Source organism: Heptranchias perlo, chromosome 40 (assembly GCF_035084215.1).
Source record: "Heptranchias perlo isolate sHepPer1 chromosome 40, sHepPer1.hap1, whole genome shotgun sequence".
Taxonomy (NCBI): Eukaryota; Metazoa; Chordata; class Chondrichthyes; order Hexanchiformes; family Hexanchidae; genus Heptranchias; species Heptranchias perlo.
The window spans coordinates 3,663,909-3,676,311 of NC_090364.1; positions in this window are offsets into that span (position 1 = coordinate 3,663,909).

The following is a 12,403-nucleotide window of genomic DNA, read 5'->3' on the forward strand; positions in this document are numbered from 1 at the left end:
TACATCCACCTGAGAGGGCAGACATGACCTCGGTTTAACATCTCAACCAAAAGGCAGCACTCTATTGGAGTATCCACCTAGATAGTGCTCAAGTCTCTGGAGTGGGACTTAAACCCACAACCTTCTGACTCAGAGATGAGAGTGCAACCCACTGAGCCACAGTTAACAGTAAAAACTAGTGCAGGCACCTGTTAAATAAGAACATAAGAACATAAGAACTAGAAGCAGGGGTAGGCCATAAGGCCCCTCGAACCTGCTCCGCCACTCAATAAGATTGTGGCTGATCTTGTACCTCAACTCCACTTTCCCGCCCATTGAGTAGAATGGGCCTATACTCTCTGGAGTTTAGAAGAATGAGAGGTCATCTCATTGAAACATAAAAGATTACGAGGGTAGATGCTGAGAGGTTGTTCCTCCTGGCTAGAGAGTCTAGAACTAGGGGGCATTGTCGCAGGATAAGGGATCGGCCATTCAAGACTGAGATAAGGAGGAATTTCTTCACGCAAAGGGTTGTGAATCTTTGGAATTCTCTACCCCGGAGGGCTGTGGATGCTGAGTCGTTGAGTATATTCAAGGCTGAGATGGATAGATTTTTGGACTCTAGGGGAATCAAGAGATATGGAGATTGGGCGGGAAAGTGGAGTTGAGGCTGAAGATCAGCCATGATCTGATTGAACGGTGGAGCAGCCTCGAGAGGCCGTTTGGCCTACTCCTGCTCCTATTTCTTATCGTCATATTCCTTAGTGTCCAAATAGCCATCGATTTCAGTCTTGAATATAGACAACGACTGAGTAGTAGGAGGCGACAGAATGCTCATTTGGGTATGAAGTGAAGTAACTCTGTCAGGATCATATAGGGGGAGCTCTGCATTGTATCATACTTGTGCTGGAACAGACCTGGGACTGCTCGACGCTGATTTTTTTTTATTCTCAGAATGTGGGTGACGCTGGCAAGGCTGGAATTTACTGCCCATCCCTAGTTGCCCTGGATACAGGAGAGGGCACTTAAGAGTCAATGTGGGACTGGAGTCACAAATAGGCCACCCCTAAAGGGCATTAACGAACCAGTTGGGTTTTTGTCAGAATCCAACAGCTTCATGGTCACTTTTACTGATACCAACTTTTTTTTAAAACTCAATTAAAATTCTCAAACCCGTCAGGATAGGATTTGAACTCACGTTCTCTGGATTATTATCCCAGTAACATAACACTACACTACTGTACCCATATATGGTGCTGGATATGACACTTTAGGATAACATGGAGGAATGCTGCACTGTATTGAACCAATGCTCTACCTGGCCCAGGAGTGTTTGACATTGGGGGAGCACCATTGGCGCAATGTAAAAGGAGTCTTGGCACTAAATGTGACCTCTGCTGTACCTGACCTTGGATTACTTGATACTAAACTGTTCAGGCAAGTTTTTTGTCTTGTAACTACCTTGTGTCTAGCTTCATTTCCTACAACTGAGATCTTCACTTTGATGAGCGTTAAGCATGACTTCAGTAGACAAAAACTGGGTCTTTCTCTCATCGTTCCATTTCCAATCCAATTAACAGATTTCTTGACCTTAGTGCGTTTTACTTGGACAACCACATTGGGCTGATATCAGGTTGTTTCCAGACTCTAACCAACCCCCTGGTCCTCCTAATCAGAAAGGTGATCACACAGCAGAGTTCTGTCAACAGTTAGTCACTTGAATGTTACCTTGGCACCAACCTGGCTCTTAAATTCAAGCCCCACTCCAGGATTGGAGCCCGTACTGCGTGCGGTACAGAGGGAGTGCTGCACTCTCAGAGGTCCTTTCCTTTGAATGAGGTATTAAACCCAGGCACCGTCTGTCTGCTCTGGTGTTTCAGATGGATAGTAAAGATCCCATGGTGCTATTTGAAGAGAAGCAGAGAGCTCTCCCCAGTCAACGCCACCAAACACTGATTAACAGGTCGTTGCCGTTTATGGAGCCATGCGCCGGACAAAATGGCTGCCATGTTTACTCATCGTAATCATCGTACGCGGAATGCTTTGGAAGGTGCCACATCAATGCGAATTCTTTCTTTGTAAACGGGTGTCTCTTGCACAAGTGGTCTGTGTGCAAAGGCGTGAGAGACGGTCAGTTTCAGCTTCCTGTACATGGCGCAAATCACATCATGGAGCGACCTCTTGACGAGAGGCCTCTTGAGGAGGTGGTCTTCCAGACACATACATCTTCCGGCCACGAGGAGGCGGTGTTTTTAAGACAAACATCCTTGACGGTTTGGGGAAGCGATAAGCAGGTAACGTGACGTTGGGGGTGTGGCAGACTGTTTGCAAAGACACTTGTATATAACGAGGAGGGGGATGGATTTCCCCAGGGGTTCTCCCGCTTGTGACCTCGGCGGAAGACCCAGGGATACCCCGAAAAAGCGCCATTTGCCACTGAGCCTCTGGGCAGCACTTGACGCTCCTCATTACCCGGGATTTGGCCCTTCCTGCTTACGAGGATGTTGACCAGTTACTCGAACCTCTACCTTATCTTAATCAGTATGTACAACATAAATAACATTCATTTAAATATAGTCGCATTGGAGAGGAAGACACAGCAATGTACAGGTTGATGATGACGTTCATAGTTCCGAGAGAGAAACAGTTTGAGATACATATTAAACTCCCATCCTTTCAACCCAAGTGTCCGTGCAGAGGAGATTTTTTTTGTCAGCAGACAGAAAAACAGGAAAAAAATAGTGCAACCACTCCCCTTTGAGAAACCTTTGGACCAAATAATTCGAATTCCTGCAAATAAAAAAAGCATAATTTAGTTTGGTTTCTTTTCTCCATCCCACTCCCTCCCATGCCTGAATCTTCTCCCCCTTTTATCCCAAAGATGCTGACTCCTGTTGGGTTAAGCTCCAAGGGTTTCCCCTCGACCTTCCATTCCTCATATGTTCCTCTAGACATTGTAGCCTGGGCACCGCCCTCATCCCACTCACCCACACCATGGTTCGGCAGAGGTGGGAAGCTACTATGGTCAGCCTCCGCCGTGATTCCCGCCATTTACGCTGCAGGAACGCTGGATGCGGGGGACCACCTGAGGCAGATAGTTCAGAGGTTGATGGGGGGAGAGGGGGCCAAGAAGAAAAGAGGAGGCCTGTGTAAGCGGTCTCAGAGGGCAGCCACGCACAGGCCACATGCAGTGTGCTGACTGCCTTTACTTCAGTGGCTGTAAAGCGTTTTGGGATGTCCTGAGGTCATGAAAGGTGCTATATCAAAGCAAGTTCTTTCTTTCTTTCTCTGACTTTCTCTCTTTTTTTCTCTCTTTCTTTCCTGCAATCTGCAGCCCTGGGCGAGACCAACAGCCCCAGCAAGTGGCATAATCTCCAAATTCCCTTTCCACCCCAACCTTTCTTGCCTTTCTCTATTTTATCCGCAGTGTATTGGTCACCGCTCCTCTGCATTTTCCTCTCTTGTTCCTTCTAAGCTTCCAAATCCCCCATCCGACACGCTCTTCCTCCTCCCTCCATCCCCACTCTGTCAAATGGAGACTCAGTCTCCTACTCTAACTCAATCTTTCCCAGGATCTCCTTACCCCTTCTGTTCTTCCGACAATCCAAAGGATCCTTGAGCCCAAGCTTTGCCTGATTTGCCTTGATTTCTACATCTTTCAACTTTCGATGGTGTCGGGAACTATATGCCTTGACTCTCAGCAATTAAAACAAACTTATATCTTGAAACGTCAACTGCTGGCCATTTGACCATTGGCGGCCGTGCCTTCAGCTGCCTCGGCCCTAAGCTCTGGAATTCCCTCCCTAAACCTCTCAGCCTCTCTACATCTCTCTCCTCCTTTAAGACGCTCCTTAAAACCTACCTCTCATCTGCCCTAATATCTCCTTCTTTGGCTCAGTGTCACAGGATAACCAGACAGACAAGGAGGATCAGGCAGGTAACGCAGGAGTTCCCTGAGGGCATCTCACTCTCTAACCGGTATTCCGTTCTGAATACTGGTGAGGGAGAGGGTTCCCCTGGGGAGTGCAGCCAGAGCCAAGACCATAGCACCATGGGTAGCTCAGCTGGGGGGGAGGAGAAAGGTCAAGAGAGCGATAGTGATAGGGGATTCTATAGTTAGGGGAGCAGACTGGCATTTCTGTGGCCGCAGACATGATTCCAGAATGGTATGTTGCTTCCCGGGGTCAAGGATGTCACTGAGCTTCTGCGCAACATTCTGGAGGGGGAGGGTGAACAGCCAGAGGTCATGGTCCATATCGGTACCAACGACATAGGTAGAAAGAGGGATGAGGTCCTGCAGGGAGCTTTTAAGGAGTTAGGAAAGAGATTAATGAGCAGGATTTCAATGGTAGTAATCTCCGGATTGCTCCCGGTGCCACGTGCTAGTGAGTGTAGAAACAGAAGGATAGTGCAGATGAATTCTTGGCTAGAGAGATGGTGCAGGAGGGAGGGCTTTAGATTCCTGGGGCACTGGGATCGGTTCTGGGGGAGGTGGGATCTGTATAAGCCGGACAGATTGCACCTCAACAGGGCCGGGACCAATCTCCTCCCGGGGAGGTTTGCTAGTGCTGTTGGGGAGGGTTTAAACTAGCTTGGCAGGGGGATGGGAACCTGAACGTAGATTCAGAAGGGAGAGAAGCACAGCGGGAAATGGAAGGCAGAAAATTAGTAAGTGAGTTTGGAAGGCAGTGGAAACAAAGGTTAGAAACTAGGCAACAAATGAGTTTGGCAGTGCTTAATGGTATATACCTCAATGCAAGGAGTATAGTGAATAAGGTGGATGAGCTAAGATAGACACGTGGAAGTACGATATCTCAGCTATTACTAAAACATGGCTTAAACAGGGGCAGGAATGGCAGCTCAACATTCCTGGTTACAGGGTTTTCAGATGAGATAGAGAGGGGGATAGAAAAGGAGGGGACAGCAATATTGGTTAAAGAAACAATTACAGCTGTGAGGAGGGATGATATGTTAGATGGATCATCAAATGAGGCCAGATGGATTGAGCGAAAGAACAAAAAAGGGGCAGTCACATTGCTGAGAGTGTAACATAGAAACAAAGAAAATAGGAGCAGGAGTAGGCCATTCGGCCCTTCGAGCCTGCTCCGCCATTCAATATGATCATGGCTGATCCTCCATCTCAATGCCATATTCCCGCTCTCTCCCCATACCCCTTGATGCCTTCTGTGTCTAGAAATCTATCTAGCTCCTTCTTAAATATATTCAGTGACTTGGCCTCCACAGCCTTCTGTGGTAGAGAATTCCACAGGTTCACTGATAGAAGAAATTTCTCCTCATCTCAGTCCTAAATGTCCTAGCCCGTATCCTGAGACTGTGACCCCTCGTTCTGGACCCGCCCCTGCATCCAGTCTGTCTAGCCCTGTCAGAATTTTATATGTTTCAATGAGATCCCCTCTCATTCTTCTAAACTCGAGTGAATACAGGCCGAGTCGACCCAATCTCTCCTCAAACGACAGTCCTGCCATCCCAGGAATCAGTCTGGTGAACCTTCGCTGCACTCCCTCTATGGCAAGTATATCCTTTCTTAGGTTAGGAGACCAAAACTGCACATTCCAGGTGTGGTCTTACCAAGGCCCTGTATAACTGCAGTAAGACATCCTTGCTCAGGTATTCAAATCCTCTTGCAATGAAGGCCAACATACCATTTGCCTTCCTAACTGCTTGCTGCACCTGCATGTTTGCTTTCAGTGACTGGTGTACAAGGACACCCAGGTCCCTTTGTACATCAACATTTCCCAATCTATCACCACTTAAATAATACTCTGCCTTTCTGTTTTTCCTTCCAAAGTGGATAACTTCACATTTATCCACATTATACTGCAACTGCCATGTATTTGCCCACTCACTCAACTTGTCTAAATCACCTTGAAGCCTCTTTGCATCCTCCTCACAACTCACGATCCCATCTAGTTTTGTGTCGTCAGCAAACTTGGAAATATTACATTTGGTTCCCTCATCCAAATCATTGATATATATTGTGAATAGCTGGGGCCCAGACACTGATCCCTGCGGTACCCCACTAGTCACTGCCTGCCACCCCAAAAAAGACCCTTTTTTCCTACTCTCTGTTTCCTGTCTGTTAACCAATTTTCAATCCATGCCAGTATATTACCACCAACCCCATGGGCTTTAATTTGCACACTCCTCTTATGTGGGACTTTATCAAAGGCCTTCTGAAAATCCAAATAAACCACATCCACTGGTTCTCCCTTATCTATTCTACCAGTTACATCCTCAAAAAACTCCAGTAGGTTTGTCAAACATGATTTCCCTTTCATAAATCCATGTTGACTTTGTCTAATCCCGTTGATATTTTCTAAATGTCCTGTTATCACATCCTTTATAATAGACTCTAGCATTTTCCCTACTACTGATGTTAGGCTAACCGGTCTGTAGTTCCCGGTTTTCTCTCTCCCTCCTTTTTTAAATAGTGGGGTTACATTTGCCACCCTCCAATCAGCAGGAACTGTTCCATAATCTATAGAATTTTGGAAGATGACAACTAATGCATTCACTATTTCCATGGCCACCTCTTTAGTACTCTGGGATGCAGATTATCAGGCCCTGGGGATTTATCAGCTTTCAGTCCCATTAATTTCTCCAGCACTATTGTTTTACTAATACTAATTTCCTTTAATTCCTCCTTCTCACTAGTCCCTTGGTTCCCTAGCCTTTCTGGGAAGTTATTTGTGTCCTCTTCCATGAAGACAGAACCAAAGTATTTGTTTAATTGCTCTGCCATTTCCTTGTTCCCCATTATAAATTCTCCTGTTTCTGACTGTAAGGGACCTACATTTGTCTTCACTAATCTTTTTCTTTTTATATACTTGTAGAAGCTTTTACAGTCCACTTTTATGTTCCTTGCAAGTTTACTTTCATACTCTATTCCCCTCTTAATCAATCTCTTGGTCCTTTTTTGCTGAATTCTAAACTGTTCCCAATCCTCAGGCTTGCTACTTTTTCTGGCAACTTTATATGACTCATCTTTGGATCTAATACTACCCTTAATTTCTTTTGTTAGCCATGGTTGGGCCGTTTTTCCTTTTGTGTTTTTGCGCCAGAAAGGAATGTATAATTGTTGCAATTCATGCATTCGTTCCTTAAATGTTAGCCATTGCCTATCCACCGTCATGTCTTTTAATGAAGCTTCCCAATCTATCATAGCCAACTCACTCCTCATACCTTCTTAGTTTCCTTTGTTTAGATTTAGGACCCTAGTTTCAGATTGGACTACTTCACTTTCCATCATAATGAAGAATTCCATCATGTTATGGTCATTCTTCCCTAAAGGACCCTGCACAACAAGATTATTAATTAACCCCTTCTCATTGTACAATGCCCAATCTAGGATAGCCTGTTCCCTGGTTGGCTCCTCAATGTACTGGTCTAAAAAAAAACATCTCGTACAGGCTCCAGGAATTCATCCTCCGCAGTATTATTGCTAATTTGGTTTGGCCAGTCTATATGCAGATTAAAATCACCCATGATTACTGTCGCACCCTTGTTACATGCATCTCTAATTTCCTGTTTGATCCCATCCCCTACATCACCACTACTGTTTGGAGGCCTATAGACAACTCCCACCAGTGTTTTCTGCCCCTTGGTGCTTCTTAACTCCACCCAGACTGATTCTACATTTTGATTTTCTGAGTGAATATCCTTTCTCACTATTGCTCTGATTTCATCCTTTACTAACAACACCACCCCACCTCCTTTTCCTTTTTGCCTGTCCTTCCTAAATATTGAATACCCTTGGACTATAGACTCCCAAACAGTCAGAGGGGGATAGAATAGAAAATATGTAGGCAAATTTCTGAGAAGTGCAAAAACAATAGGGAAGTAATAGTAGGGGATTTCAACTACCCTAATATTAACTGGGATACAATCAGTGCAAAAGGTAGAATTTGTGCAGAATTTTTAAATTGCATTCAAGAGAACTTTTTTAGCCAGTACGTAGCAAGCCCAACAAGAGAGGGGGCAGTTCTGGATTTAGTTTTAGGGGATGAAGCTGGGCAGGTGGAAGGAGTATCGGTGGGAGAGCATTTTGGTGGCAGTGATCATAATTCAGTTAGATTTAGCATAGTTATGGAAAAGGACACAGGTAGAACAGGAGTAAAAGTTCTCAATTGGGGAAAGGCCAATTTTACTAAGCTGAGAAGTGATTCAGCAAAAGTGGACTGGAAACAGCTACTTGAAGGTAAATCAGTGTCAGAGCAGTGGGAGGCGTTCAAGGGGGAGATTCAAGGGGTTCAGAGTAAACATGTTCCCACAAAGAAAAAGGGTGGGACTGCCAAATCTAGAGCTCCCGGGTGACATGGAGCATACAGGGTAAGATAAGGCAAAAAAGGGAAGCTTATGTCAGACACCAAGAGCTCAATACTGCAGAAAGCCTCGAGGAGTCTAGAAAATGCAGGGGTGAAATTAAAAAGGAAATTAGGAAAGCAAAGAGAGGGCATGAAAAAATACTGGGAAGTAAAATTAAGGAAAACCCAAAAATGTTTTATAAATACATAAAGAGCAAGAGGATAACTAAGGAAAGAGTCGGGCCTATTAGAGACCAAAAAGGTAACCTGTGTGTGGAGGTGGAAGATGTGGGTGTGGTTCTTAATGAATACTTTGTGTCTGTCTTCACAAAAGAGAGGGACGATGTAGAGATTGTAGTTAAGGAGGAGGAGTGTGAAATAGTGGATGGGATAAACATAGTGAGAGAGGAAGTATTAAGGGGTTTAGCATCTTTGAAAGTAGATAAATCGCCAGGCCCGGATGAAATGTATCCCAGGCTGTTAAGAGAAGCCAGGGAGGAAATAGCAGAGGCTCTGATGGGATACTTTCCTTTATTAGCCGAGGCATAGAAGAAAGAGCAGGGAGGTTATGCTAGAACTGTATAAAACACTAGTTAGGCCACAGCTTGAGTACTGCGTACAGTTCTGGTCACCACATTACAGGAAAGATGTGATTGTACTAGAGAGGGTACAGAAGAGATTTACGAGGATGTTGCCAGGGCTGGAGAATTTTAGTTATGAGAAAAGATTGGGCATATGCTGGGGTTGTTTTCTTTGGAACAGAGGAGGCTGAGGGGAGATTTAATTGAGGTATATAAAATTATGACGGAACTAGATAGAGAGGATAGGAAGGACCTATTTCCCTTAGCAGAGGGGTCAGTGACAAGGAGGCATAGATTTAAAGTAATTGGTAGAAGGATTAGGTGGAAGCTGAAGAGAAATGTTTTCACCCAGTGTGGTGGGGGTCTGGAACTCTCTGCCTGAAAGGGTGGTAGAGGCAGAAACCCTCAACTCATTTAAAAAGTACTTGGATGTGCACTTGAAGTGCTGTAACCTACAGGGCTACGGACCAAGTGCTGGAAAGTGGGATTAAGCAGGATAGCTCTTTTTCAGCAGGCACGGACATGATGGGCCGAATGGCCTCCTTCTGTGCCATAACTTTCTATGATTCTATGGTAACGCTCCTGTGAAGCGCCTTGGGACGTTTTACTGCTAAAGGTGCAGTATAAATGCAAGTTGTTGGTATTTAATCTCGCTCTCAACAACTTCAGGATTTACGTCCTCTCCGATATCCTTCTTGTGTTACTATAACAGCTGTAAGAATAGTTGTGCAAGTGTGAAAATTGAGAGTGTTTACATGCGAACAAATAGTTTTCAGAAGTGTGCAGGAGGTTCCTTGAAATCACAGAATGGAATCTTTTGTACAAGATTGGCACCAATTCAAACCCACACACCAGTTCCTGGAATCCCAAACTACTGATTTGAATGGGTTCCAGAATAGTGCTGTCACTATATTCAAATTCCTTCACAAAGAGCAGAGCTCAAACCTGATGATAGGTTAAGAGTCAAGGGTTGTGGAGAATTATCAAAATAAACCCATATCCTGAACACATCGGTGCACGAATTTGCTGGCCATTTATGTTCATTGCATAGTCTCCGTGTTCTTTTGTTCAATTTTCTCTTGGGTGCTCAACTTTCTGGTATCTCACCTGAGAGGACGTGAGAGGCCAGGTAGCGTAAACAGATATTCGACCTTGGCGGACAATCACGAGCCCTACCCTGTCCTGACTAGAATACAAACGGTGGAAGTTGTGCTACAGTTGCATAAAACTCTGGTTAGACCCCATCTGGAGATATTGCGTTCACTTCTGGGCACCGCATCCCAAGAGGGGGTGCAGCACAGATTCACCAGAATGATGCCGGGGCTAAAAGGGTTAAATTATGAAGACAGGTTGCAGAGATAAGGCTTGTATTCCCTCGAGAATACAAGATATAGGGGTGATCTAATTGAGGTGTTTAAGATGATTAAAGGATTTGATAGGGTGGATAGAGAGAAACTATTTCCTCTGGTGGGAGAGTCTAGAACAAGGGGGCAGAACCTTAAAATTAGAGCTAGGCCGTTCAGGGGTGATCTCATGGAACACTTCTTCACACAAAGGGGAGTGGGAATCTGGAACTCTCTCCCCCAAAAAGCTGTTGAGATGGGGGGTCAATTGAAAATTTCAAGACTGAGATCGACAGCCGTGATTTAATCGAATGGCGGAACAGGCTCGAGGGGCTGAATGGCCTCCTGTTCCTTTGTTCCTATGAAGGCAACTCTAAAGATGAGAAAGTCAGACAGCGTCACAGAACATAATACAAGTTCTGGAGCCCATCAGTCCCATTCCAACCAGAGTCCATGAAAGTTTACTGTATCTTGGACTTCCTTCCCACACTAACTGTTGATTTCCTCGTCAAAGCTTCACTAAGTTCTATCCAATTACACAGTATTTATGACTCATCTCCCTGCACTCTCTAGGAGATACAGCACACATATATAAATACAGGTTCTGATCTGTGCAAATACTTAACATTTGGGTATTAGAAGTTCCTCCATGTGTTTTGTAACACAGCCGTTAACCCACAGTACAGTACACGGGGGGAACTGAGTATAAGTGGGTTAAGTGTTCATACAGGTGGATAATATCACCGACGGTGCCTAAATCAGACTGCTTTGAAATACATCGGGCTCAATTTAAATCCAAGGCTCTGAGAAATGCATCAACCCACTGCCTGACACCAGACCCGAATTTGGGAGTTACTGTGAAGGATATTTATGGTACAGATGCTTAGAATAAACCAGTGAGTGCCTCTGTTTAAATAGCAGAGAGAGGAATTAGAGGCGAACACATTGAGCAGCAATTCCCACATTTGTGCGATCTGTAGTGGGCTGACAATGTGTACCTGTCCTGTGGTGTTTTAGGAACGTAGAGACAGGAGGAGGCCATTCAGCCCCTCGAGCCTGTTCCGCCATTCAATTAGATCGCAGCTGACCTGTATCTTAACTCCATTTACCTGCCTTGGTTCTGTAACCCTTAATACCCTTACCCAACAAAAATATATCAAACTCAGTTTTGAAATTTTCAATTGACCCCCCAGCCTCAACAGCTTTTTGGGGGGAGAGAGTTCCAGATTTCCACTCCCCTTTGTGTGAAGAAGTGTTTCCTGACATCACCCCTGAACAGCCAGGCTCTAATTCTAAGGTTATGCCCCCTTGTTCTGGTCTCTCCCACCGGAGGAGCTAGTTTCTCTCTATCGACCCTATTCTACTGAGCCTTTTATCCTTGGGTGTGATATGCAATCATTCGCTTCCAGCACAGAAGTCGAGATTGGTGCCAGGGGTCACAACACACTAACCCTGATTCTCCGACCCACGACCCCTGCGAGAGCAGCTCCCCGCTGGGATGGTGCAGTCAGCCTCTTACGTTTAAATCTGATTCACCATGTTAAGCATCAATCTGTATTCTTACTGCGTCAAAATTAAAAAATGAATCCCACCGAGTGTCTCCGACTCTAACGCATACTTTCATAGGAACTCAGAGCTGTGGGACTCATCACCTCTCTCAGTCCTCCCTCCCTCCTACAATTTACAGGTAGTTTTAGGTGTCAGCTGTTGGTAGCCTGCTTGCCTCTGATTGATGAAGGTCGTGAGTTCAAAGTCCCACTACAGAGACTTGAGCACATAATCCAGGCTGATACTCCCAGTGCAGTACTGAGGGAGTGCTGCACTGTCGGAGGTGCTGTCCTCTGGGATGGGGATTTAAACCGAGGCCCCGTCTGCCCTCTCAGGTGGACGTAAAAGATCCCATGGTGCTATTTTGAAGAAGAGCAGGGGAGTTCTCCCCGGTGTCCTGGCCACTATTTATCCCTCAACCAACAGCACTAAAACAGATTGCTTTATTGCTGTTTGTGGGATCTTGCTGTGCGCAAATTGGCTGCCGCGTTTCCTACATTACAACAGTGACTACACTTCAAAAAGTACATCATCGGCTGTGAAGCACTTTAGGACATCCTGAGGTCGTGAAAGGTGCTGCATAAATGCAAGTTCTTTCTTTTAAAACCTAACCACAACTTCCTGATTA